The sequence below is a fragment of the Neoarius graeffei genome, chromosome 23 (genome assembly GCF_027579695.1).
Source record: "Neoarius graeffei isolate fNeoGra1 chromosome 23, fNeoGra1.pri, whole genome shotgun sequence".
Lineage (NCBI taxonomy): Eukaryota > Metazoa > Chordata > Actinopteri > Siluriformes > Ariidae > Neoarius > Neoarius graeffei.
This window is the reverse complement of record NC_083591.1, coordinates 40,580,891-40,608,806: the sequence shown is the minus strand read 5'-3', so window position 1 is coordinate 40,608,806 and position 27,916 is coordinate 40,580,891. Positions and strand designations below refer to the sequence as shown.

General features: G+C 39.9%; 1 protein-coding gene across 1 annotated transcript in view; it reads right to left on the bottom strand.

Moving 5' to 3' along the window:
• Window positions 1-27,916, bottom strand: part of LOC132871725 (receptor-type tyrosine-protein phosphatase S-like) — a 328,962-nt gene that overhangs the window by 257,415 nt on the left and 43,631 nt on the right. The window contains exon 2 of the mRNA XM_060906174.1: window positions 13,807-13,880. The gene's annotated coding sequence lies outside the window, so the exon portion shown is untranslated. The remainder of the gene's footprint in view (window positions 1-13,806; window positions 13,881-27,916) is intronic.

Sequence of the window (27,916 nt, the reverse complement as noted above, 5' to 3'; positions counted from 1 at the left end):
TGGTTTATAATGTACTATATCAGGGTTCCCACTGGGTTCTGAAAAATATTCACTTTTTTCATTGAAAAATCAAATCAAAGACATATTCTTCACTTTTCCTTTTTTTTCTTCACTTAGTCTGTATTTTTTCTTAGTTACCGACATACCAAAATGGACTTAATACAGATTTATACCAACCAAACTGGCACAATTCAAATATTTGTACAGATACAGTGAGGCCTCTCCATTACATATAAAATTTGGGCTCCACTCCAGCATCTGATAAGACAGACTTGATTTTGGGCTCCCTGTGCACCATCAAGCTAAAATAAACCTCTTTAGTTTGAGCTTACTGAAGGTTATTTTAGCATGGAGTTATTCAAAAGAGGTATTAGGACTCCCTTTAGCCTTTACTTCAACACTAAAACTTGATTTACAATTGAACAGAGTCAAGAAGAATCTTGGAACAACCAACAGTAAAAGAGTCTGAATTTCCAGTTGATTTATGAACCACACCATGTTTGACACCATGTTTTTGCATCACACGTTAGCCACAGGAACTCAACATGCCGCAGCACCCGAAACATAGCTCCCTTCAGTTACTTGCTGGCTGACAACACTTTCACTTCGGCATTTGTTGTTGTTTTTTTACTGACCCCTGTATTACTGACACTGTCCCAGTGTTGTAGTCGAGTCACTAAAGCTCGAGTCTGAGTCCAGTTTCAAGTCTCTAGTGTTCGAGTCCAAGTCATTAAAGAAAATTTCGAGTCAAGTCCACTACTGATTCGAGTCGAGTCCAAGAACAAGACTCCAACGGCAACATTTGACGGTGGCTGTCGCTGCCTTTACGTGAAAGTGTCTCTGCTACTGTGTTGGACTAACGTTACTGCTTGACTGCCCCATTTTAGTTAATAGGCTACAGATAAAAAGCTAGTTCATTACTCAGCAAGCCCCGCCCACTATCAGCAGGGCAAATAATATGAGAGAGGGTTAACACTAGCTAGTTCATCGGTCAGCAAGCAAGCCCCGTTATCAACAGAGCAATGAATGTAGCGTGTCCCTTACTTCTCTGGGTGTGGTCTTGCCAAATGACTATTGAAGTTCGAGGTTGTCCCCGTCGTCTCCTCGATAGTTCTTCTACATATGGAACATATAGCAGTGCAGTTTTTCCCACTGCACGAGAAGTCTGTATAAGCAAAGCGGACAATCCTAGGGGTTTCTCTCCAGACATTTTAGCGCCTTTAACGTTAGTTTATTCCTGAACATGACATATGAACAGGTGAATGTGCATTCTCTTGCACTAAATTAGTATAAAAAATAATGTGGATATAAATATCTTATGCCAAATTATTATGGCATGTTACAAAAAATAAAAAATCCGAGTCCTCATCTCCAATTCATGAGTCCAAAGGCAGTTAATTCACGAATCCTAGTCCAAGTCCAAGTCATCAGTGCTCAAGTCCAAGTCAAGTCACGAGTCATTAAAGTTACGGCACGAGTCAGATTCGAGTACTACAAGCCTGCACTGTCCAGTGTGCTCGAGGATGGTTGGGGCTCTGAGCGTGCCTCCCCCGTGGTTGTTTCTGCCCTTCGAATCATCTTCAGTGATTGGAGAAGCCCACCCAAAAAACTCTGTCAGCTTAGACTGCACCATTGTTCGGTTCACGCAGAGATAATTACACCACCACACCAGACTGATTAAGACACACGGCGATTGGTCAAAAGTTTGGCCCTCATTTAGTCGTTGTGTGTAGTCGATTTTTATTTATCACAAGCACGTGCTCATTGTTTACACTCTGGCTTCCGGCCGTCTCTTCACTGGGATTGGATTTTGGCAAATGGAGGGATTTGTGGAGCGATTTGTGGAAAAGATGACTTATGATAATGATAAAGATGACAAATACATTTGTCACTGAGACGACTGCTCGTAATTTTCTCTTTGCCGCTGATGGATTATGTTTGTCAATGACGAGCATGACGAGCACCAGTGGGAACCCTGCTATATTTATAAGAATTTTTAGTATTTTATAAGTACTGACTGTTACTACAAGCTGACACTGGAGTCTCCTTCCATACATGTTAAATAAACCTCCCCTTTCAGGAAACATTGTGCAGGTCATGAAGTTATAATCATTTACAGAAAACAATTACATTTTACTTTGGTAATTTTTTAAATCAGTTTAAATTATGTGGCATTCCTGTGAATGAGATGTGACTGTACAAATGATAACATCTCATCTCATTATCTGTAGCTGCTTTATCCTGTTCTACAGGGTCGCAGGCAAGCTGGAGTCTATCCCAGCTGACTATGGGTGAAAGGCGGGGTACACCCTGGACAAGTCGCCAGGTCATCACGGGGCTGACACATAGACACAGACAACCATTCACACTCACATTCACACCTACGGTCAATTTAGGCTACATCCACACGACAACAGCAACGAGATTTTTTTTTTTAAAATATCGCATCCACATGGGCAACGGATCAGTAAAATATCAGGTTCATATGGCAACGCAACGCTTGCTGAAAACGATGCAATACACATGCCACACCACTACGTGCGCTGTAAGAAGGTCCCATTGGAGACACCAGAACAACAGAAGTAGACGCATGCGCATAACTGCGCATGCGCACAGTGACTATCCCTGTCACTGTCACACGCACACACTTTCTCACTCCCTATCCTATGGATATTGTCCCTTTAAATCACGTGCTCGTTTTTTGAATGGAGACGCGGAAAGAGGAATGAACGGGGGTAGATGGATGCCAGTACGCCAACATTCTGATATCCTCCAGAATTCTTTAATGGTCCGGAATAAATTGAATGCTACACGTTGATGGATTACTTTGTTCTTCTACACCCTTTTTGAGGAATGTATTGTCGGACTTAAACCAACATCTGAAGAGGTGAGATCGCTCCTTTTTTTTCCCTATTTTTGCTGGCGGGATTGACTCTGCCCTAAGGGCTATTCTCTCACTCTCTCTCTCTCTCTCACACTTTGCACTATTACACAATAAATATTCACAGTGAAAATATTTTGTAAGCGCGTTTCATGAACCAAGTTATAGGATTTGTTGACAACTCGCATCGAGTTCGTTACACTTCTACCCGGCGTGAAGCACATGTGGTTGTGACGTCATCGTAAACAAATCCGTTCTACTCATCCAGACGACTTCGCAACGGCTCCGTTGCCAGATTTTTTCACTCTGGAACCCGTTCTCAAAAGATTTCGTTTTGGGGCACCCAAAACGCCAGTGCCGTGTGGACGCCAGGCTGAAACGATAAACAATTTTATCAGATTCACCTGAATCCATTGCCGTGTGGACAGGGCCTTAGAGTCACCAGTTAACCTAACCTGCATGTCTTTGGACTGTGGGGGAAACCAGAGCACCCAGAGGAAACCCACGCGGACAACATGCAAACTCCACACAGAAAGGCCCTCACCGGCCACGGGGCTCGAACCCGGACCTTCTTGCCGTGAGGTGACAGCGCTAACCACTACACCACCGTGCCACCCAATACTAAAGCTGTCCACCAAATTGTATCCAATTCCATTCACTATTTTTTGAATTATGTTGGAAACAGACAAACAACAACAACAACGGAGGCGAAAATGTAACCTAGTTGGCAGAGGTAACCATCACATTAATATAAAACCGTAATCTGAATTACAGCAAGCACAACTGTCAATGGAAATGGATTAATACCTTCTGACCAATCGGTGTGGTACACAGTGCTTTACATAAGTATTCGCCCCCTTTGAACTTGTCCACATTTTTGTAATGTTACAACCTAGAACTGAAATAAGCTTCACATTCAATTTACACAGTACTTCAACTGATTATGTGAACAGAAATAATTAATGGGTTTCACAAAAAATTCAATCACACATTCTATTTCAATATCATGAGCTATTTTGTGTAGATTCATGACCTATAATCAAAATGATGTCTGTTTCAGTGCTAGGCTGTATAACTACAAAACATATACGTAAAAGGTCAAGGGGGTGAATACTTATGCAAAGCACTGTAATATCAAATTAAGCATGTGAAAAGCTACAGTGAAAGAGTGTGTGTGTGTGTGTGTGTGTGTGTGTCCCCTTCTCCTAAAATGATCTGTAATTTGCAAGCTGGGAGAAATTTGTCGAGCTGCCTCGTATCTTGCTTACTAATCGCTTTTTATATCCACAGTGAAGGAAAAAGCAGTGCTCCACTGACCTTACCAATGAACGCAAGAATTTACGTTCGGGGCAGCTGGAAGTATTTATATCTAGTAGTTTCTACAGCTAAAAATGGGCCTGTACTTCATCAGGATCTGTCTTTGCTTTATTCGGCTGATGGTATAGAGGCATTTTGCTTTCAGTGGTACGCTATTTTAGATTATATGAGTGTAATTATTTTATTCACATTATTTTACTTAAATACATTATTATTTTTGCATTAAATGCAGATCAGGTCACATGTCTTCAGTTACATACTGCAGAACTTTCTGCATCAGGGCTTTCTAGTCCTTCAGAGAAGGCCCAAGCATATCAGCATTTCAAATGTTATCTTTAATTGCTTTCATAATTTCATTATAATTATTCTCTTCTAATTCTAATTTGGCCTCATTTTCTATCAAATTTGCTTCAGAAATGAAAGGGTTACTGTCCTGAAAACATTAAAATCGAGTTATCCAGTGAGATTGTTTTTGTTTGTTGTCTCTAAGCTGAGAAGAGTTTAGCTGCTCACTCATTGGTTAGGACTTCATGGCCGGGACAGAAGGCCATGGCAGTGTACGTTTACACTACCGTTCAAAAGTTTGGGGTCATCCAGACAATTTTGTGTTTTCCATGAAAAGTCACACTTTTATTTACCACCATAAGTTATAAAATGAATAGAAAATATAGTCAAGACATTTTTCTGGCCATTTTGAGCATTTAATCGACCCCACAAATGTGATGCTCCAGAAACTCAAACTGCTCAAAGGAAGGTCAGTTTTATAGCTTCTCTAAAGAGCTCAACTGTTTTCAGCTGTGCTAACATGATTGTACAAGGGTTTTCTAATCATCCATTAGCCTTCTGAGGCAATGAGCAAACACATTGTACCATTAGAACACTGGAGTGAGAGTTGCTGGAAATGGGCCTCTATACACCTATGGAGATATTGCACCAAAAACCAGACATTTACAGCTAGAATAGTCATTTACCACATTAGCAATGTATAGAGTGGATTTCTGATTAGTTTAAAGTGATCATTGAAAAGAACAGTGCTTTTCTTTCAAAAATAAGGACATTTCAAAGTGACCCCAAACTTTTGAACGGTAGTGTATGTAGGAAGTGACAGATGAATTAACTAATCAGATTTTGATTTATAGTGGGAGGGACCAAAAATGTATCGCCCTAGGCCTGCTTGAAGGCCAACGCAAGTTTAACTGCGACTCGGCGCGGTCAGCACAGCAGTGAAGTCACCTTCCAGCCGGTGCAGCATTCATCAGTAGTGTTAGCGAATGCTAATAAAGTGATCAAGCCAGTGCTATCGGGAGCAAGTAGCACAGGCTAACGACCAAGAAACTAAGATTTCTGTCTACAGACTCTCCTTCCATGCTGCACGCTTGCTACAGTATTTTTCACTCAGAGTTAAGTATTCATTTCGCTTTGTAATTTACTTAGTTACTTTTAAAATCAACATCAACAACTACACACAACGGAGCGACCTGGCGGCCTGCTGCTAATCCCTTGCAAAATCCGTTGCCCTGTTACTTTTTTGGTGTGTCTGGCTAAGTTTTACAGTAGCTGAGCTCAAGTCCCATCTCTAATAGTAACAGTTCACCACTGACATACTGTGAATGTTGAAAACACACCAGTAGTGCCAAACCAAGCAAGAATTATTTTCCATCATTTTGTAATTAATATCTTCTACCATCATGAAAGAATTGCTTACGGTACTACCACAATGCAGCTTCTAATGAACAGGCCACTCAGAAACAAATCTACACCTAAGTACTCTGGAATGCTTCATCGTAGATGTGTCGTGATATAATGCATCGTAGCACTCATGCTCCTGTCCAACTATAACAGATATGGATTTTTTTTTTTTTTTTTACAAGGGCCCATTAATTATTGAAAAACTTCCCATTGTATTTCCACTGTGTATTTTCCTGGCCAGCTTTCACATTAAGCGTGGTGAACGCCCGAGTCTGTTGGAGCGGGCTGTTTTTCAACCGAAGTCATAAGATTCACCTATCCAGCAATCAATATCAACAATAAGTAAAATCCATTTCTCTCGTTCCTGTGTGTGAGTGCAGGTGTAAGCACCCAATATTACCTCCCTCTTCACAACCCAGAGTTCTTTGTGGTGAGATAAACAACACTACGAGTGAGGTGTGAGGCTTCTGAAGACATATTTAGATCATTGGAACACACCGTCATAAATAAGTCGCAAGCAACACTAAGTTAATAAGTAAAATTAATAAGTAAATAAGATTTTAATCTATACCTGAAGCCAGGGTCATTTGAGTCAGTCGATTTCTGATTGATTCTTTTTTCCTAGAACAGATCCCTGTTTGCGCTCTTCATTTTAGAAAGAGGAAATGACATAGAATGAGGAAGGAGTCAAAAAGTGATCAATAAGTACATTTTAGTAATCACTGTGCATCTCCAGAAGGTCGAACGTTTAAAGCAGGGGTGGGTCGGTAACAAAGATTCATTGTATAATGAGGGTATAATTTGCCTTCAAAAGAATCCTGTAGTATATTTCAAATAGAGATGGGTGATATGATGATATTATTATGAATATAATATTACAATACTTAAAGGCAGTATCACAATCCACCAGAAGTTTCATTCAGTTATGATGGGCTTTGAATAACATCCACACATCACATTAAAAAAAGTGTAGTGCACTATCTCAAAAAAAGTGTTTCATTAATATCATCTTAAATTTTGTCACTCTTGGTAATCACCTGACATGACTGGCATGGATAGTCTTCATGGATCTACAGTTTGAACTAGAAAGAAATCAGCCCCAGCCTTACTTCTTCATACCATTATGTGTCGGCGGCACGGTGGTGTAGTGGTTAGCGCTGTTGCCTCACAGCAAGAAGGTCCAGGTTTGAGCCCCGTGGCCGGCGAGGGCCTTTCTGCGCGGAGTTTGCATGTTCTCCCCATGTCCGCATGGGTTTCCTCCGGGTGCTCCGGTTTCCCCCACAGTCCAAAGACATGCAGGTTAGGTTAACTGGTGACTCTAAATTGACCGTAGGTGTGAATGTGAGTGTGAATGGTTGTGTGTCTATGTGTCAGCCCTGTGATGACCTGGTGACTTGTCCAGGGTGTACCCCGCCTTTCGCCCGTAGTCAGCTGGGATAGGCTCCAGCTTGCCTGCGACCCTGTAGAACACGATAAAGCAGCTAGAGATAATGAGATGAGATGAGAAATTTATACCTGTACCTGTTTAGTGCTCCAAATATCTTGATGTGTATTCAGATTTGAACCAGAAGTGGACGTGGTCTAGTAGGAACTCACTTGTGTTCATAATTGGCTTCAATCAGATGCCTTGTCCAATCTTTTAGGCAAGCTTTCTATCTAATATTACTGGGTAAGCGGGCTAACTCTCAAAACAAATATTTTTTTTTCAAAATCAGGGTGCTATTATTTACAGTGGTGCTTGAAAGTTTGTGAACCCTTTAGAATTTTCTATATTTCTGCATAAATATGACCTAAAACATCATCAGATTTTGACACAAGTCCTAAAAGTAGATAAAGAGAACCCAGTTAAACAAATGAGACAAAAATATTATACTTGGTCATTTATTTATTGAGGAAAATGATCCAATATTACATATCTGTGAGTGGCAAAAGTATGTGAACCTTTGCTTTCAGTATCTGGTGTGACCCCCTTGTGCAGCAATAACTGCAGCTAAACACTTCCGGTAACTGTTGATCAGTCCTGCACACTGGCTTGGAGGAATTTTAGCCCATTCCTCCGTACAGAACAGCTTCAACTCTGGGATGTTGCTGGGTTTCTTCACATGAACTGCTCACTTCAGGTCCTTCCACAACATTTCGATTGGATTAAGGTGAGGACTTTGACTTGGCCATTCCAAAACATTAACTTTATTCTTCTTTAACCATTCTTTGGTAGAACAACTTGTGTGCTTAGGGTCGTTGCCTTGCTGCATGACCCACCTTCTCTTAAGATTGTATAGTTGACAAGAATAACCACCGAATAAGACTCTCGGATTTACTCAGATTTGTTGTATGTTACAAGTTCACTGGACACACATCAGAATTGACAGGAGAGCTGGGACGCAGTGCTGCCGCTGCAGTCAAAATGGCATCCTTTAAGCTTAATCTCAGCATAGAGATTAAGCTTAAAGAATGGCAGGGGGTTTTTTTGGGTGGCACGGTGGTGTAGTATCGCATAACGCTTTCTTAGCCCTGCTACTGAGAAGGAAGCCTACCCCTCCCACCACAGCCTGCACTTCATTTCTCCAAGCAGACGAGGTGACAAGAAAGTGGTCTTCAATACCGCAAAATTTGAGCTCAGCTTGGTGAACTAGTGGATGTTCCTGAACTCCCAGTATCTCAATACCAAGCAAGCATGCACAATACGACAGCTCCTTTGCTCTAGATTCTTCTCGGATTGTGCATGCATTGAAAGTAGCCATATAATAGGTTTTCCTACAACACAGTAGTGCCTCAGTTTTAGTGCTAGGATCAGACGAGCCCCTTCTCATGGGATTTAAGGACCCGTTGTCCTGGAGGCTGACCAGCACTAGCATTGATGGCTGGATTCCTGTCCACTCCTGGGACTGGAAGTATAGGTTTTGTAGTTGTTGAACCTTCCATAGCATATTACTTTACAATGCAAAAAAAAGGGTAAGGTGATGGGATCGCAACTCCACACACCACCAGGGTCCAACTGAGTGTGGTCCACCGCAAGTCTGTGACACTAGGGGCGGTGCTGAGAGCCACTGTGGACAGTCTTCATCATGTGAAAGGCTAGATGATGTGGCCGCTTGCTGGAATATTGGACGTGTTTTGCACGTCACATGATGCTGGATATGGGGAGACCAGACTGGGACCCCAGATGTATCAAGGCCACCTAGAAAGGTACTACTCCTCCAGAGATCCCTGCACCCTGAAAAGGGACGTGGGCGGAGCCAGTACGGCTGAGTTAGCTAACTGCATGGCTGATTGACAGGATTGGGGTTCCAGGCATGCGACTCGGCTGAGGCCGCCGTGAGTGAGTGGTGTAGTGGTTAGCACTGTCACCTCACAGCAAGAAGGTTCTGGGTTTGAGCCCAGTAGCCGACAGGAGCCTTTCTGTGTGGAGTTTGCATGTTCTCCCCATGTCTGCGTGGGTTTCCTCCGGGTGCTCCGGTTTCCCCCACAGTTCAAAGACATGCGGTTAGGTTAACATGGGGTGGCCTTGGGCTCAGTTGCCCTTGAGTGAGGCACCTAACCCCCAACTGCTTCCCGGGCACTGTTAGCATGGCTGCCCACTGCTCTGGGTATGTGTGTGTTCACTGCTTCAGATGGGTTAAATGCAGAAAGGAATTTCACAAATGTACATGTGATGAATAAAGTTGTTCTTGTAATTCTATAATGACTAAAATTTTTTAGAAAGAATTTCTTTTCATTCACAATGGAGAACTTTCATTTAAGCTACCGTAGGCATCATTGGAGAAACCAGCAAGAGTAAACTAGATTTTGAAAGTATCCAACTGAAAAATCCCACCCCCTCCTTTCAGGCTTCTCTGTAAAACCATTCCTACAAAACACATGAACGTGTACCGCCTGACTACAGCTGGAACACGAGTCCACAAAAGAGAGAGAGGTACGGTAGGTACTGTAGGTATCCAGCTACCTCATGTCTCATTCACTTCTAAGAAAACATCTAACATTATCATAACAAATGTAAACAATGAACACGTCTATTGTTTGTATTCACAGCTGTCAACTAGCTCGCTAGCTTTATCAGTATGTCTGCAGTAGGTCTGCCTAGCCTTGTGGAAGACTGGTCATGTGTAACGAGTGCAAGGGCAGGTAGGAAGGCAGACAGGTTGGTAGGCCATCCAGTGATTTCATTCAGACGGAATGAAATGATTGGATGGGCTTTTTACAGCTCTGCCATTGCCACGGATGACAGTTTTTTTTTTTTTTATTGTCAGAGCATCTGATTTATTCATTGCTGTAGGGATGGAAAGAAACTTTCAAGAAATATATCAAAAAATGCTTCGAAAATAAATTACCTACTCAAGCTTTAAGAATGATGAAAACACATGCAATGAATTTGTAAGTTAATACTTTTAAAATGAATTCAATTACTATTTTCTGTAGACCTCAGAGAGAGATATTCAGGCCTGTGCAAACTGCAGAGTGTGCGTGGGCCATAAGCAGCGGCAGCTTTTTAGATGAAGGCATAATATTTCTTTACGCCAGTTTGTATAGAAATAATGTAGAAATATTTGATGGTTTTTTTTTTTTTGAAGTTCAGTAAGGCAATGATATCAGCATTTGTATCTGTTAGAAATTAGAAACATTCGGAATACCATATTTGCATCGGGTTGCATCCCAATACTCATGATGAGTTATCATTTTGTTTCCAAGCCCTAATTTCTTACGACTAAAAATGCTGCTTTCTTCTAACATGTATAATAACAGTACAACTATTAGGACTGAAATAACCTTCAGTGTATCCCATAGTCTGTTCAAACTGCTTGTGAAACATTTTATCTATGAGACATTCACACTCTCTGATTCCGATTAACTCCGAATCAAATTCCTCATTCCCGGCTTTATTCCAGTTTTAACTCTCATGACCTCCACCAAATGTTGCAGCATACTGTGCTCCACAAATACAGTTAAATAAAGGCTCGTACCAGATGTAGTCATGGCATGTTTCTGCAGGGGGAGGGGATTACACCATGCTATACCTCCACTCCAGGTTTGCTCAGCAAATGCACAATTAGGGAAAACACTGCTTTCAATTGGTAATTAGCGTCATGGTGGGATTGTTTTGACAGAGGTAAAGCGGGTTCCTGCTCTCATCAGGGGGCAGAAAAAAATACAAAATAGAAACAAGGTTTTCTTTAAAAAAAGCGAGGATGGCTTCTCCTCGCTCTCTCTCAACACTCATTTCCTGTCATGTGTCACTCAGCCTCTCCACAGCAACTATGCCTGATTCACATACCCCCCATGCTACTAAAGTTGAACTGAAATAAATGTCAGTTTCAAAAACAATGGCCAATTCAGTAGTTAGCAAATAGCTTTTGAGGAAATGAGGTAATTCACAGTTAGCAAGGAGGTACTATGTACAGTATAACTAACACACTCGTCTAAGCCTCAACACAACTGCGGTCTCAAAAGTAGCCGGTCACCGGCGGCAAATCGCCGTCTGTGGCTTGTTATGCCGACGGCTATTGTCAGTCGAGTCACAAAATTTAATATTAAATATGTCTGACGGCAAAAAAAAAAAAAGTTGTGAACGTAAATTACATCCACTATGTCATGTACTGTATGTCCGTTGCCGCGTCAACTTTGTTTACATCCTCGACATGAGTGCAGCCATTACTGCCCCTTGTGCCATATGTAAGCCGTACTCTGATTGGCTTAGAGTGTTCCATGGACTGTGAATGGTTCATACCATCATGTGACTCACAAATGGCGACGAAGAGAGTTGCAAGCGGCTCCATGCTGGATGCGTGGCTAAAAAGGTCTAGAGGGAAAGGTAAGTACGTTTTGAACGCAAATTTACTCTGTCATTGTGTTGATATAGAAAAATAAATACGTCTTAGTCCACCGTTTCTCAGCCTTGCTTAAGACATTATAATCGCAGATCGTAAAGTTGACTCTGCGTTTGACAGCTGCTCGAAAAAACAAACTGCGTGCGTAACAACGCTAATCAAGCTTAAGCTAGACGACCCGCCTCAAATACCCGTCCCGGGTAAATGTTATCCCAATTTTAGATGACCTGTTCCAAACCATCCCACCCCATGAAAAATTCGTACTTGCATATCTCTCTCTCTCTCTCTCTCTATATATATATATATATATATATATAAAGAAATAATTGTTGTGCCTAACCCGCACTAAATAACGAGATTTATATAATTTCTATTCAGTAGGCCCTACATGATTAGGTTGATGAGATTTGGATAAAAGTTATTTTCAATAGAAATGCTGAGACGGTCAATGAGTGCTGCTAGCTGCTGTTTTTTAATAACAATGAAGTCAGGTGATGAAGTAGATGTAGCTGCATTTTATGTAACAGTTTATTGACTGCCAAAAAATAAACATTTTGATTATAATTGAAGTTGTTTTGTTCTTCATCTGTATTCAAGATTTCACCATATTCTTCAGTAGGATTAGAGAATCTGGAGAAACTTGTCACCTTAGCTTAGTCAAAGTGCACATCAGACTTAAAATTATTATATCATCCATATGTGGATTTCAATCGGACTACTTTTTATGTGTTTGTTTGCAAATATTTCTGAAATTTGATAAAATGACTGAGGTATGGTTTCATATTTCAAGTTTCCAAATAGTATTGATTACCCTTTATTTTCACTGTTAAAAGTTACCAGAGGCCACCATTTCTCAGTGCATTTCATAAAATTTTCCGTGCCCAAAGGGGGGCGCACCCCCTTTGAAACCCCCCCTGCACGCTTTGCGTGCATTATGTCTGCCGCTGGCAGACATTTTACCATTTTGCACCCTGCTGTAAATTATTTGTACCCTGCTATTCTCCCAAACTTTGAAGCCCCTGACATAACTCTGTATGTACCTCCAACCCTTGTGTTGTTTGAATGCAATAATGTTAAAAAGGTAAAGAGTAGTTAGACTAATAAGTAGGAAACACAGGTAGCAAAATTATACCTGCATCTACAACCCCAATTCCTAAAAAGTTAGGACGCTGTGTAAACTGTAAATAAAACAGAATGCGATAATTTGCAAATCAATCTGGAAACCCTACAGGTATATTTCATTGAAAATAGTACAAAGATAACATATCAAATGTTGAAATTGAGAAATTTTATTGTTTTTTGAAAAATATGTGCTCAATTTGAATTTGATGTCAGCAAGACGTTTCAAAAAAGTTGGGATGGGGCATGTTTACCACTGTGTTGCATCACCTCTACTTTTGACAACACTGTAAATGTTTAGGAACTGAGGAGACCAATTGCTGTCGTTTTGAAAGAGAAATGTTGTCCCATTCTTGCCTGATATACAATTTCAGTTGCTCAACAGTTCAGGTTCCCCTTTGTTGTATTTTGTGCGTCATAATGTGCCAAATGTTTTAAATGGGAGACAGGTCTGGACTGCAGGCAGGCCAGTTTAGCACCCAGACTCTTTTACTATGGAGCCATGCAGTTTTAAATGTGCAGAAAGCAGTTTGGCATTGTCTTGCTGAAAGAAGGAAGTCCTTCCCTGAAAAAGATTTTGTCTGGACGGCAGCATATTGATCAGTTTCAGCTAAAATTTCTCGGTTTCAACATTTGATATGTTCTGAAAGAGAAATGTTGTCCCATTCTTGCCTGATATACAATTTCAGCTGGTCAGCAGTTCAGGGTCTCCTTTGCTGTATTTTGTGCCTCATAATGTGCCAAATGGGAGACAGGTCTGGACTTCAGGAAGGCCAGTTTAGCACCTGGACTCTTTTACTATGGAGCCATGCAGTTTTAATATGTGCAGAAAGCGGTTTGGCGTTGTCTTTTTTTGGAATTGGGGTTGCAAAAAGGCAGCATTAGTGAGACTAGACTATATGAACACCGAGTTAGTTAACCACTACTACTTCATTTGAGACAGTTCATTCATGAGACACACACACAAAGACTACTAACCACACTCTCTTTTTAAACCCGTTTTGGCTTCATGTCCTGGTTTTGGTAATCCTCAGCAGTTTGAACCTGAATGCCTAAAAAAACACACACAAAAATACGGGACATGAAATGTTAATGTAATTATGCAACACTGAATCTGATCAATGATTCGAATGAAATATTCACATTAAACAGGAAAAAAATGCTTTAACAGGTAAATCTGATAAATAGTATACTTCCTTCATGGACATTTATTATATTCTGCGCCCATGACCGAGCAGGTCAGTGAATCAGTGTCATGCTGAGCTTGAACAGATGTTGCTGCTTTTCTTAATCATACATATTCAACAAGCGATCTCGCTCACACTAACTTCATTAAGCAAAGTATACTGCGTCGCATTATCCATTACTGACAGTATTCAAAAAGACTTTAGAGAAATTCCAGGCAGCCTTTGGAGAAACAGTTAGAGAGACATACTGCTATACTTGTGTGTGTGTGTGTGTGTGTGTGTGTGTGTGTGTGTGTGTGTGTGTGTGTGTGTCCTCCCCCCACATCCCAAGCTCTGTTCTTCATCTCTGGTGCAGTGAGGCGTGTCTTCCTTCATTGTTGCCTTGTCAACCACTTTTCCCTTGCCTCCTACATCTATCTGTCTCACTCTCTCTCTGTCTCTCTCTCGCTCATCTTCATCAGCCAGCAATCTGTTTGTGCAGTCCAGTCCACAGGCTAAGACCTGGGGCCCTTGGGAGAATCATTTCCATGACAACCACACTGAAATCCATCCAGCCAGTATGATCTTCCTGCCAGGCCTGTACGCGACCTTAAGCCTTAGAGCATCTGAGGATAGCAGGACAGAATAGAACGGAATGAAAGTGAGGCTCTGGATCAATTTATAGGTTTTAGGTATAGGTAGAGGATGGAATTATGGGATTTAAGAGATGGGAGAACTTTTCAAAGCCACAATAGATCTATGTAATTGCAGGTGTATTGAAGGAGAGCAATAGCAGACTTCAGGTCAGTGTGAAGGAGTAGTTAGAAATAAGGACTCATGGAAGGCTGCTGAATGACGCACCACCAAAAGTGTCTCTTTTTTCAGAAAGAAAAATGGCCATGATTCAATCTAATCTCAATCTGTACCATAAAAATCTGGTTGCTCAAAACTCACTTATAATGGAAGTCTAAAGGCAGTTGAATATTCTGTCAACAAACATCTAGTTAATCTGTTTTGTTATGATTATACTATACAAGAATATACTTATATAATTATACTATGATGATTCAAATTTAAGACACTGGTGCTAGCTTACCAGGCTCTCAAGGGGTTAGGGCCAGCATACCTCCAGAGCCTGAGCCACCCCGACACACCAGCCAGATCCCTATGCTCCGCTACTACTGGTTGCCTGACCCCTCCTCCTCTCTGCTCCTGCCCAGCCTACTCAAGACTGCTGTCTGTCCTGGTTCCCCGTTGGTGGAATGACCTTCCCATTGAGGTCAGAACTGCCGACTCCCTGACCACCTTCAAGCACAGACTGAAGACTCACCTCTTCAGGCTGCATCTCTCCCCTTCCTCCCTGCCCACTGTGTAACTGTGTTTTGGTCTAGCCCAACCCATGCTGTGTACTGTCGAGCCTGGGGTTAGCTGTTTGAGTTCTCTATTTAGTTGGACTTTATATGGTTAGTTTGTTTCCTTGGCTGTTTGAGTATTGGTACTTCAACAGAATATTACACTAGGTACTGCTGTCACTTGTTCAGTTGGCACTAGAACTTTCTTGTCTAGAAGTTCAGCACTTCGTGTACCTGACTTTTGCACTCGTTGTACGTTGCTCTGCATAACAGCGTCTGCTAAATGCCATGTAATGTAATGTAAAGTAATGTAATACAATACTTATTCTTATTGTCTCTGCCAACTTTGTTAGAGGATGCTATGTTTTCAATGCCCTTTGTTTGTTTGTCTGTTCCCAACGTAACTCAAAAAGTAGTGAACGTATTTTGATGAAATTTTGAGGAAAGGCAGGCCATGGGCCAAGGAACAATTGATTAGATTTTGATGCAAATCCAAATATGTATGTAAACATAGTAAACATCTGGATATTCTAATATGTGGCTTGGCGGAAGTATACACTCTATCCAGTGCCCTTCTAGTTTTTCATGGGTTAAATTTCTGGGAAATTCACTTTTCCCAAAGTAACTCAAAAAATAATGAATGGATTTGGATGAAATTTGGTGGACAGATTTAGTATTATCCTAGGTTCAAGTGATTTGATTTTCATGCTGATAATATGTAGCTTGGCAGAGAAATGCACTCTACCATGTGTCCTTAGTGTATTTCTGTGTTTTAAATGTCCACATAACCTCAATTTCTTTCCACCAAAAAAAGACAGTACCATCTCTGAAAGGATACATTGAACAGATTCATTAAAATATTCCACAAAAGTATACGTTTCACATAATTGGCTATTGACGCCCCAAAAACTGTTCCTAGACGTCCATTATAACTGAGCTTTGGATAAACAGGTTTTCTGTTCTTTTCTCAGTACAGGGAAACACATTGAAATTGTGAACCATTTCTGATGCAGTAGACAGAGATTAAAGTTAAGTTGAAAAACAATGTTATTACTTTCATTAAGTAATATCACAGGAGAAGGAGTGCTGTTGGATTGAATATTGACTTTGAGTGCAAAACTGCTCTTATACAATAAACAGGAAATTAATGTCGTGATATTTTGGACACAATATGGCCCAATGTTTATTTCTGTGCCCAAAAATAGATCCCAAAGAAGCCACGCTCGCTTTCTAGCAGGTCGGCTAGCTGGCCCACACTGATTTGTACATTCCAGTTCAAGGTGCTTCAGATAAAACTGGCATCCTTTCTTCCTTTACATCTTCATCTGATAAAGTTTTACCTTTCAAGTCCTGAAAAGTATCATTTGTCATGTCCGCTGATGGTGTCACTAATATAACTGTTGTAACTGTTTCAAACTAGGAAGTGGAATTTTGCGTGCAGGACACAGAACTAACTGTTGTATAAATTTAATTCATTTGAGTTCATCGTCTAATACTTTGGTCACTTTATGTCGTTTTTACATCTTATTAATAAATTAACTTGAGGTGGCACGGTGGTGTAGTGGTTAGCACTGTCGCCTCATAGCAAGAAGGTTCTGGGTTCAAGCCCAGTGGCCAACGGGGGCCTTTCTGTGTGGAGTTTGAATGTTCTCCCCGTGCCTGCATGGGTTTCCTCCAGGTGCTCCGGTTTCCCCCACAGTCCAAAGAAGTACAGTTAGGCCAACTGGCTCCTCTAAAATTGCCCATGTGTGTGAATGGTTGTTTCCCAAGTCCAGAAATGGGAGGATTGTGGCAGGAAGGGCATCTGGCATAAAACTATGCTCCAATTAATATGGCATGTGGATCAATAGGGTCCACATGGACCCTGACCAGGCAACAGTGCTGGACAAGGAGGAAGAAGAAGATTAATAAATGAACTTGACTTTGGATCTATAGTCAATCAAAAATCTTGAGAAACAATCAAAAGAAAAGAAACAGTTCACTTATGCAAACTGTTATATGCGTGGTTGTGTGTCTGAAAGGTATAACTGGAAAGTCTTTTGCGAAAGGATGAGTGTTTATCCCTAATCGAGGTCTATCCCCATTTTTGCCTTTGGCTACCAAGGTTTAACTGTGAATCACAATTGCACCCATTTCAAACAGATATGTGGTATTTTATATATTTTGTTTCAGCACAGATAGCTTGATGATACACATAAACAAGTCAGTGGATGACCAGACTGATTGGTGTCATGGACAGCAAAATGAAACATATGATTGGTCAAAAGGTCTGCTTTGGCAGACTGTTTATATTTACAGTACAACTGCCTTCTGCCTTGAAACCTGAACAGCAAAGAAAACCTTTCTGCATTGCTGGTTTAATCCAAATAATCCAAACAATATTGCATATTTTTTTTCAGTGTGCATAATGTGTGAAGCTAGGGTTGGTTTCAAAAAAGTCAAAGTCCCTCCCATGCCAGGATCTGGTCTTCCCAGGCAATCTCCTGTCTCAGTACTAACCAGCTCGATCTCCATTTCTATAGCCCTCGGCCTCTTGCCTGTTATATAGCTAGGGTTACAGTGGGGGTCTAGTCCTCTGGTACCCACAAGAGTTTGACTCCCTACACACATCTATGTTGCAGCGTGACTTGCCAGATGGCAGTAGGTACCATTTTTATGATGGTATTTGGTATGACCCAACCACAAGTAGAACTCGCAGTCTCCCGGTCGAGAGATGGACACAGTAACCACGAGGCCAACTCACAGGCTATGGCTGAAACATACCATAATCAATCTTAACCTTTAACGATTCAGCTTTATGTCTGAATTATAAAAGATTGTATTTATCTTCCGTCATCCTAATCAGGGTCACTGTAGAGCTAGAGCCTATGCTGGGAGCACTGAGCACAAGGTGGGAGCACATACATCCTGAGTGGGGTGCCAATCCATCTCAGGGCACCGCACATACACAGTCACAGTCACATTCTTGTTCACACTTCATAGGCAGTCCACAGAGAAAACCCACACTGATGCTGGAGAATTGAACACTGCACAGACAGCACCAAACCGGGGACCCTGGAGCGATGAATACCACCTGCTACACCACCGTGCTGCTCTTCTTGCATGATATTCTTCCTCAGTTGCAAGGAGATCTGAGTACAAACATCTGCCAAATGAATATATGTAAGAGTTTATGCTTGTTATTATCAAAGCAGCTCAGATTACATGCCTTGAGCCACAGTAAAAGCTGAGCGGCTTTGGTTAATGTTAGCATCCTGGTTAATAGCAGGTGAAAGTCAGGGCATCTGAAATGTGCCAGAGGCAACTCACAGACTTGCTGGCTCGTCCGGACACAAAGCCATTTAAACAGGCAGCTGCAGATTGTTTGCAGTGTTAGCTTTGCTTCAGATGTGCATCAAAAAAACTTCACCATGAAACACATTAAATGCATTTATACTGAAATTAGGCATATCAGATGCTCGCTGGCTGTGCTGTAAAACTGTGCATGCAGACGCTCATCTAAATTTAAAATCTATCATTACTTAACTCTTGAATATTTTCTATCATGAATACTATCATTAAAAAGCTTATAATTTCTACTTTCCAAATAAATTTATCTCATTAAGATCTGTTCAGTACTTTAGGAGTAACAGCAGGTTGAAGTTGGTACAACAGAGTAAAAACTCTCTGCTCGTGTGACATTGGGAAACTGGCGGTTCTTTTTGAGTCACAGGGAAATGTTCAGGCTCTCTCTCTTCTGATCAGTTTCTGACTGGATTACTCGTGAATATCAACCAGATAACTTTTATAGGGCTGTTCTCTCGCTCTCACTGTTTCTGATGACGTATTCAGCAAAATTTTCCGTCTGCTAGTTTTAATGTTATGCTTCATGGGAGACTTTGAAGTGAGTTTTCATAGCTTTACCTACTTATTTTTTCAAATCAAACTGATTCATGTAAATAAATAACTATTTTTGAATATAACTGTAGTTGTTTTGATGAAAATATTGAGATGTTAGTGGTCGGAACGATATTATAAAAAAACAGAAGTCAAAAACACGAGTGTCAATTTCAGTTCAGTTAACTGGAACTGTTTATTGGATGTACATCACAGTTTTTTCAAGGTTTGCCTTGAAAGCTGTGAATATTAATGAAAATAATCATTTATATTCTTTCATATAAACACTAGTAGGGCCTACTTAGAAATACAAAGGTCTACAGAGCACAAAGAGGGTATTAGAAATAACCTTTAAGACTTTTTTATTTTGAGAGAGAATTGTAGATGTGAGACATTCAGTGCTTCATCTCATCTCATTATCTCTAGCCACTTTATCATGTTCTAGAGGGTCGCAGGCAAGCTGGAGCCTATCCCAGCTGACTACGGGCGAAAGGCGGGGTACACCCTGGACAAGTCGCCAGGTCATCACAGGGCTGACACATAGACACAGACAACCATTCACACTCACATTCACACCTACGGTCAATTTAGAGTCGCCAGTTAACCTAACCTGCATGTCTTTGGACTGTGGGGGAAACCGGAGCACCCGGAGGAAACCCACGCGGACACGGGGAGAACATGCAAACTCCGCACAGAAAGGCCCTCGTTGGCCATGGGGCTCGAACCCGGACCTTCTTGCTGTGAGGCAACAGCGCTAACCACTACACCACCGTGCCACCCATTCAGTGCTTATTTATGCATATTTTATAATTAACATTGATTTCTCCTTCTTTGTGATGTATAAATGAGAGTTAAGATCAGCTTTATATTGCACAAATCAAGCTATTTGGTAAAACTTTGAAGACGAGAGTGCACCGATTTTGTATTTTTACCCAATTACCATAATTGATACTAATTAAATACTAATTTACATAATTTGTTTTTACTGATTTTTAAACTTTGTATTCAGTATACAACGATCTATGTGCCCACCAATTTCCATGTAAATATGTTGAAAAAAAAAGTTATGAAGAAAAAACCTTTGATCTCATTGGTTAATGAGGCCCATTTTGGACCATGTGATCCTCATACAGAATATTACGGCAGTTTTCGAAAAATTAAGCCATTTTTTCAATCTTTGATTTGTAATATCTCAAGAACGGATAAACATATTTCAATTCTATAAAACGTATGTTGTTTAGCATTCTGTTCTGAATCCGATGAGAGCAGTTTGAAGCAATTTGGATTGAACTTGAATTTTCACCTGATATGCCGACTGAAATATCCGTGATGTGCTTTGTGATTCTGGTGCCAATTTGTTGGTTTGTGTTGTATATCTGTTATTCCCGTGACACATTATGGGTTATCTCTCACACTAATATCACAAAGGGATACTATTGGTGCGTTTAATAAGAGAAAAAATTGAAGAGACCTCAAACATAATGGATAACGGATAACAGATTTTGGTGTTAGCGCCGAACAACAAAAGAGCAAAATCGTCTTTTCTTATTCCCCATTTTCCAGTGATATTTAATGTCGAATTAATGAGAAAGCCAATATTGAGACCATAAACATTGCAGAAAATGATGCAGTTGTGCTGAGTTACAACAGAGACTCAGCTCAGATAGTTAGTTATCTATGAGATGGCAAGCACAACGATGTTGTGAAACCATGGCCTAATGGTTAGAAGTTAGAGAAGCAGTTTTGGGACTAAAAGGTTGCTGGTTTGAGTCCCTGGACTAGCAGGAATGGCTGAAGTGCCCTTGAGCAAGGTATCTAACATTGTAAATGCCTCTAATGTAATAATGATGGCTTAGAAGCTGTTTGATTTAAGTGGAATGGATGGATGAGGAGGTAAGAAAGCTGGACAGGGTAAAGGATTAAAGCACCGCTGCATTGTTCTCTTTTGAAGATGAAGCAAGGGATAAATTCCACTGCTACCACTATCAGCAGGTTGTCAAATGGCATTGTGGATAACACAGGAAACTGATAACCAAAGTTAAAATAGAACAAACAAAGTTTAAACGAAAACATCAGCTCAGAATTTCATTATAAAATAAGTCTTGGATGAAGTGTTAATGGTAAACTTTGTGGTGAGATACAGGAAATGCTGCATCCTTACACAATAAATATGTGAAGTTTGCATCATTTTCCTTTCCATATGCAATAGCATTTGCATTAGCACTGTGTGTGTGTGTTTGGGAGAGAGGTATGGACTCTGTTTAATGAGAAAATCACTGATGCTTCGTCGTAGTGCCAATCCTAGGCGAAAACACAAAGCTGTCCAAGGATTATCAACAGACAAATTATCCAGTTCAGGATTGTCACCTGTGCTCTGGCTCACACACACACACACACACACACACACACACACACACACACACACACTAAGCCATACATCGGCTGACACATTTAGTCACAAAACTTATTCCACTTGACTCAGTCTAATGAGCCCCTTTTTACATAATGTAAATGTCGAAACCCTCCGGCACAAAATCCTCAGACAGACACAGGAATGTGCCATCGAGTCACGATAATCTCACAGACTTTCCACACCAATACTGAGGACTTCTGTAGATATGAATTTAGTCAGCATTAAAAAAAAGCATTCGTTCAAAAAAATTCGCTTTTAAATCAACAGATAAGATCATACCTCCGTCAGTGAACAAAAAACCCCATACAGCCTTTTGATAGATGAGAAAAATTCCCATTCCCAGATTTATTATGTTTTGGTCTTGCTACGCTATCACACAAGCATATCTATAGTAGATGATCAGATTTCGGAATATAACGCTATCTAAAAGTTCATATACTACATATCTTTGTGACAAATACAGCAGGTACAAAGGTTGTCTCAGAGACAGGCTTTTAATTTAAATTAAAATTTGTATTCCTGCTCTGTCTCTCTCTCTCTCTCTCTTCCTGCATTTGCAATCTTGACCTTCATTACATTCTGTCTTGCTAAGAAAACAATATTAAATTGGATTGCTCACAATGTGGGCCTCATATATTAAACTGAGAGATGACTTAGGAAACCCGACCACAGCAGATCATACCTGCTATGATATCGTACCTGGATCACTAGGAATGTGAAAATACTCACGAGAGTTCACCAGTGAGTCAGTGCTCGCAGATGTGCAAATCCACCATTCCTAATTTGTTCATCAAAAAAACAAAAGCTCTCGATTTTAGTGGACACAAAACTAACAAAACATATTATCACGAGTAAATAAAATGTATAACTCCATAAACTAAGGCCATCTACTAGTAAGGCTGCCATTTGTACTAACCAGTAGTCATATATTTCTCACAAAATGGTTGCACTTATTGACAAACAAATATGCATGGCTGGTTTCACAGTCACTGCTTAATTATGTAGGTGGTTAATTCGATTGGTGTTCAGCTCGTAAAACCGTGAGCAATACATGATCTGGAGAAATCAGAAATGATTAAATATAATTGGATTTTTGTTGTTGTTGTTGTTTGTTTGTTTGGGTGTTTCAAGATTTTAACGGTAGCCCTATCTATGAAGCCAGTATTCATAAATCATTCTCAGCGTGCTTATAATTTAGTAACGATTCCTTGTGAGCACTTATAAACTCTAAACTCTAACAATGTTTCATAAAGCTCTAATAATAATTCTAAAAAGCTGTAATAATACTTTTATTTCTTGACATTCCTATAATTAATCTGGAATTATGTGTTTTCATATTACAGTACAAAATAATGTGAATAGTATTTTACAGCTTACTTATAATGCAGAACAAATTAATATATTATATGGACATGAGTGTTTTACTGGGAAATACGCCACTCGTATTTTTCATACGAGCTCCATCCTGGACATGGAGAACCAAAACCGTGACACACCTCTATGTCACTCGTGAGGAAATCAATAAATTGTTTTGATAAATTTGGGTACTTTTTGTTTGTGAATGTGTCTATATGATAAAAAGAACATCACACTTTGGTTTGAACATATGAAGTTTATCTTCTCGTGTTGAATAACTCACATTTTCATATGAAATACAGTGCGGATCTGAGTGGTGTATTTAAATAATACTGGCTGGTGTTGAGTCCTGTGATGACCTGGCGACTTGTCCAGGGTGTACCCCGCCTTTCGCCCGTAGTCGGCTGGGATAGGCTCCAGCTTGCCTGTGACCCTGTAGAACAGGATAAAGCGGCTAGAGATAATGAGAGATGAGATGGCTGTTGTTGAGTGGTATATCAGATACCAGCAGGTTACCAGGCATTGCCCAGGTTTTGCAAAATTCTGCGTTGCCTCCAGACTTCCATGTCAACTTTGGCGAAGATCTGTCAAGAAATGGTGATGTTAACCCAAGACAAACAAAAATCCAAATAACCACCACCCAGGGGTCCACTGGGGCCCAAATTTGGCATCTCTGAGTTCTCCCAAATTGTGGCCATCTCCTGTACCTAAATGCCAAGTTTAGTGAAGATCTGTCCAGAGTTAGTTTTGATAAATGTAACGTGAAAGGCACTGAGGGAGGGGGTGGGTGAATGTTGTGCCCCCCAGGGACCTCCCTGGGGCCCATATATGAATTTTGTTTATATCTGCAAAATCCCGGATCATCCCCGGACGTACTTGCCAAATTGGGTAAAAATCTGTCAAGACAAACAAACAAACTTTTCTGCTTATTATATAGATATTCCATTCAGCTAGCATGATACTGCACGAGTCAAAAACAAGTAGTTGAATGGAATATATCTGATATACCATGAAAAAAAGCCAGGCAATATCATTATTATTATTATTATTATTATTATTATACATACACATTCCTTTCGGGTGTTCAATACGTCTTTCTCTTTCAAAATTCTCTCAAAATCTTCCATATTTAACGAAGCAAACCTGGGGCCATGTTTGTTTACAAATTGTCACAGTCACTCAGCAGCGTGGAAGTTTTATGTCTCCGACGTGTGACATCATGTTATCTTGACAACCATGCAATATCGTAAACCATATTCAATGCTCATTCTCCATTGGGTAGAGTGATGGCATACACTAAGCGATAAGCTAACAATATTGCATGCTATCAAACCAAAGGAATGAAACCCGCTAGAAGGGAATAGAACACGTTTTTTATTCCATCGAAAAAGTGTCCTGTATGTTTAACAAGTCCTGATATTTAATGCCGATGCTGTCACTCCCAGTGTTTTCTCGCTGACTAGACATGTGTTGTCAAAATGGCAAACCGGTTTGAAATTAAAATTCTTTTGATTAACTTGTGTTTTAGTTTTTTTTTTGGGGGGGGGGGGGGGGGGGGGGGGTTTGTGAATGTGACCATATAATCTGAAGAACACTACACGGTGGCGTGAAGATATGAAGTTAATCTTCTCGTATTGAAAATATTTTCATCACTCGAAGACAAATTTCACATCTTTGCGCAACCGTGTAATATCCTCTATACCATATATCATTCATTCGACTTGAAGTACTCAATGAGGACATTTTAATTGTTTTATTAATAATAATGAATAATGTTTCTATTCTTGGTAATTAAATATTACTTTATAATTAAACACAGGTCATTAATCATTATAAAGGTTCATTATTAGAGCTTTATTAAAGCTTTACAGAGCATTATTATTATTATTATTATTATTATTATTATTATTATTATTATATGTTACCAACTTAAGCACATTATAAGCGCATTCATGAATGTTGGCTTCATTAACAGTGTTACCTCAGCGAACAATAAAAAGAGAGAACTTGAATAGCTTGAGGGCGGCATGGTGGTGTAGTGGTTAGCACTATCGCCTCACAGCAAGATGGTCCTGGGTTCAAGCCCAGCGGCCGACGAGGGCCTTTCTGTGTGGGGTTTGCGTCCAGGGTGTACCCTGACTCTTGCCCATAGTTAGCTGAGATAGGCTCCTGCGACCCTGTAGGACAGGATAAGTGGCTACAAATGATGGATGAATTGATTGAATTAGAACAATGTTGACAATATGAAAGAAGGGTTTTTAATTTGTTCTGCTTCTAGTTTTTTGGTTCTTATACCTCCTTAGGCAGAGAATAACCTAAATATTCCTCTGGCTTACAGGAGTCCTTGTTCTGGCTGCAGGCCCAGAAGTTATAAATTTTTTTTTTTTAGTTTTCTCCCTTCAGTATTCATAAAACCATAAAATTCATTGGCCAGTTGACTTCCCTCATGACTTGCCCTGATAATCAGGAACTCTCTTTTTTACTTCTCTTTAGTCCTCTGAGGAAGTTCTGAGGTAAAGAAAAAAAAATCAATTTACTTCAAGAAAAATGACTCACATTTAAGTTTAGCGCAAGGGAATGGTTTTTAAAATGTATTTTAAAGGTTCTTCTGTTTTTAGCCATGCCAAGGTAGCAGAGAGCTCATCATCATCATTTGCTAGCCGTTTTCAGTCACACTGGCTAATGAAAGCTATCTTGGAGGCCATATTGATCATTTCCACCATTATTTACAAACAAGGCTGATATGTGGTATGTGACACAAAATGGCAGCATAGATATATTCTAATTCCTTATTGTCCCCTTTCCTTCTTTACAGTCTGTCATGGCGAAGGCAGGGGTACACTCTGAATGGGATGCCAGTCCTTCACAGGGCATCATGTACGCGTGAGCACACACACACACATTCATGTAACCTTCAATTCTGGCTTTTCTTCATTCTAAGATGTACTTCCTCTAAGACATTAACTGCCAAGCAAGTTTCCTCACATCCCCGTCTTTAATGGCGTGGGAGGCTGATACTCACTCTGTCATCGTCAAATTAATGGTGCTAATTTATGTTACACCTAATTTTTCATCTCACTTTCACCCACACACAGAGAAGAGGTGGAAAAATACAGAGTAGTTCCAGCACATATTAAACAATCTGCAGCCTTCAAAATTAAAACGAGAAAAAGCTTGCTGCTCTCAAGTAGTAATAACTGAAGGCCCTCTGCATCTTTAATGCCTCTGTGCCCAGCTGGCATGGCAGCCAAACTCACTGAGGGCAGATGGTGAGGCATCACGGGGGCATAACGCATACGCAGAACAATCCGGAAACATGATAAATAATACACAGTAAGAAGTGAGCTACACCGGCAGAGTTAAAAGCAGGACATAATCAAAATATCCAATATCCTAATGTAGGAGGCTACAAAGAAGCTAAAAATACAAGTCAACGCTTTGACCAGGCTTTAAAAAAAGGAGCGATGTATACTTATTGTACCCCAAACTGATCAACGTTCAAAGAATACAGAGTCCTAATTTCTCATGATTTCTCATTTGCATCACTTGGATGAAGCTGTAATGGATTTGATCCAAGAGCAGCTGTAGGTCACTTCTGTTTTGACTCTGAATTAAAAAAAAAAAAGACTTTGGTGATGATTTTATGGTTATTAGGCTATGTGGGCTTCAATCCAATTCAAGTGAAATTTAGTAAAAATGAAATTGACCCTGAACCCATTTCACTTCCAGTTTAAATGTGCTGTGTAATAGGCTGGCATAAACAAGAACAAATATGCTGAAATTTGTTTCAATCTTGTGTTTTTACATAATAGTTTAGATAACCATGAATAATGGATTTATTATTCAGAGCAAAATGTAATACTGTAAGAGTTTTAGGACTTCACTGCATGAGAATGGACTGTGGAACACATGAAGGAAAAAATTATTAGATATAATATACTACAATCTATGGCCAAATTTTATCTCTATATAGTGGATTTCCTGAAAATTGTTTTTCCAGAAAATTTTTCAGATTGTCTGAAAAATGTTCATCATCCGCCATGCTCGTGTTGAGCGGCAATGATGATAACGATGAGTGGATTTCCTTTATTCTTATAAACTTTTGACAAGACACACCTGTTAACTGAAAAGCTGATGCAAGTCAGAGATTATTAATTTTATTTGACCCAGCAGTCAGATATGAAGACTGTAATACAAAGAAAGACCATATTCATTAACATTAACGATGTATTTATAGAAATGCATTAATAGCGTTCGTTCGTTTATCCTTAGTAAGTGCCTGGTCAGGGTCACAGTGGTTTACAGGAGACGACTGGTTTGTTTAGAGTACCAGTCAAAAGTTTGGACGCACCTACACTGCAAAAAATTGAAAACTGAATTTGAGGAGAAAATTACTTAATGCTAGTGAAAGTATCTTGCTGCATGGACAGATATTTTTACTTGATAAGACATCTTAGAATAAGTTGGTTGCAATCTAGAACTAGTTTTAATAATCTCAGACTTGGTGTCTTGTATTCTTCTAATAGGAAATGCTGGATCGTTTCAACTATTTTCAAGATATTTTCACTTGCTAAGATGTAATTTTTTGCAGTGTACTTATTCATTTGTTTTTCTGTATTTTGTATTTTCTACATTGTAGAACAATACCGAAGACGTCAAAACTATGAAAACATCTGGAACATGTATGGAATTATGTGGTAAACAAAAAAGTGTTAAAAAACAAAATATATTTCATATTTTAGATTCTTCAAAGTAGCCAGCGTTTACCTTGATGACGCTTTGCACACTATTGGCATTATCTTAACCAGCTTCATGAGGTCGTCACCTGGAATGCTTTTCAGTTAACAGCTGTGCCTCGTCAAAGTTAATTCATGCAATTTCTTGCCTTCTGAATGTGTTTGAGATCAAACAGTCAATAATAAAAA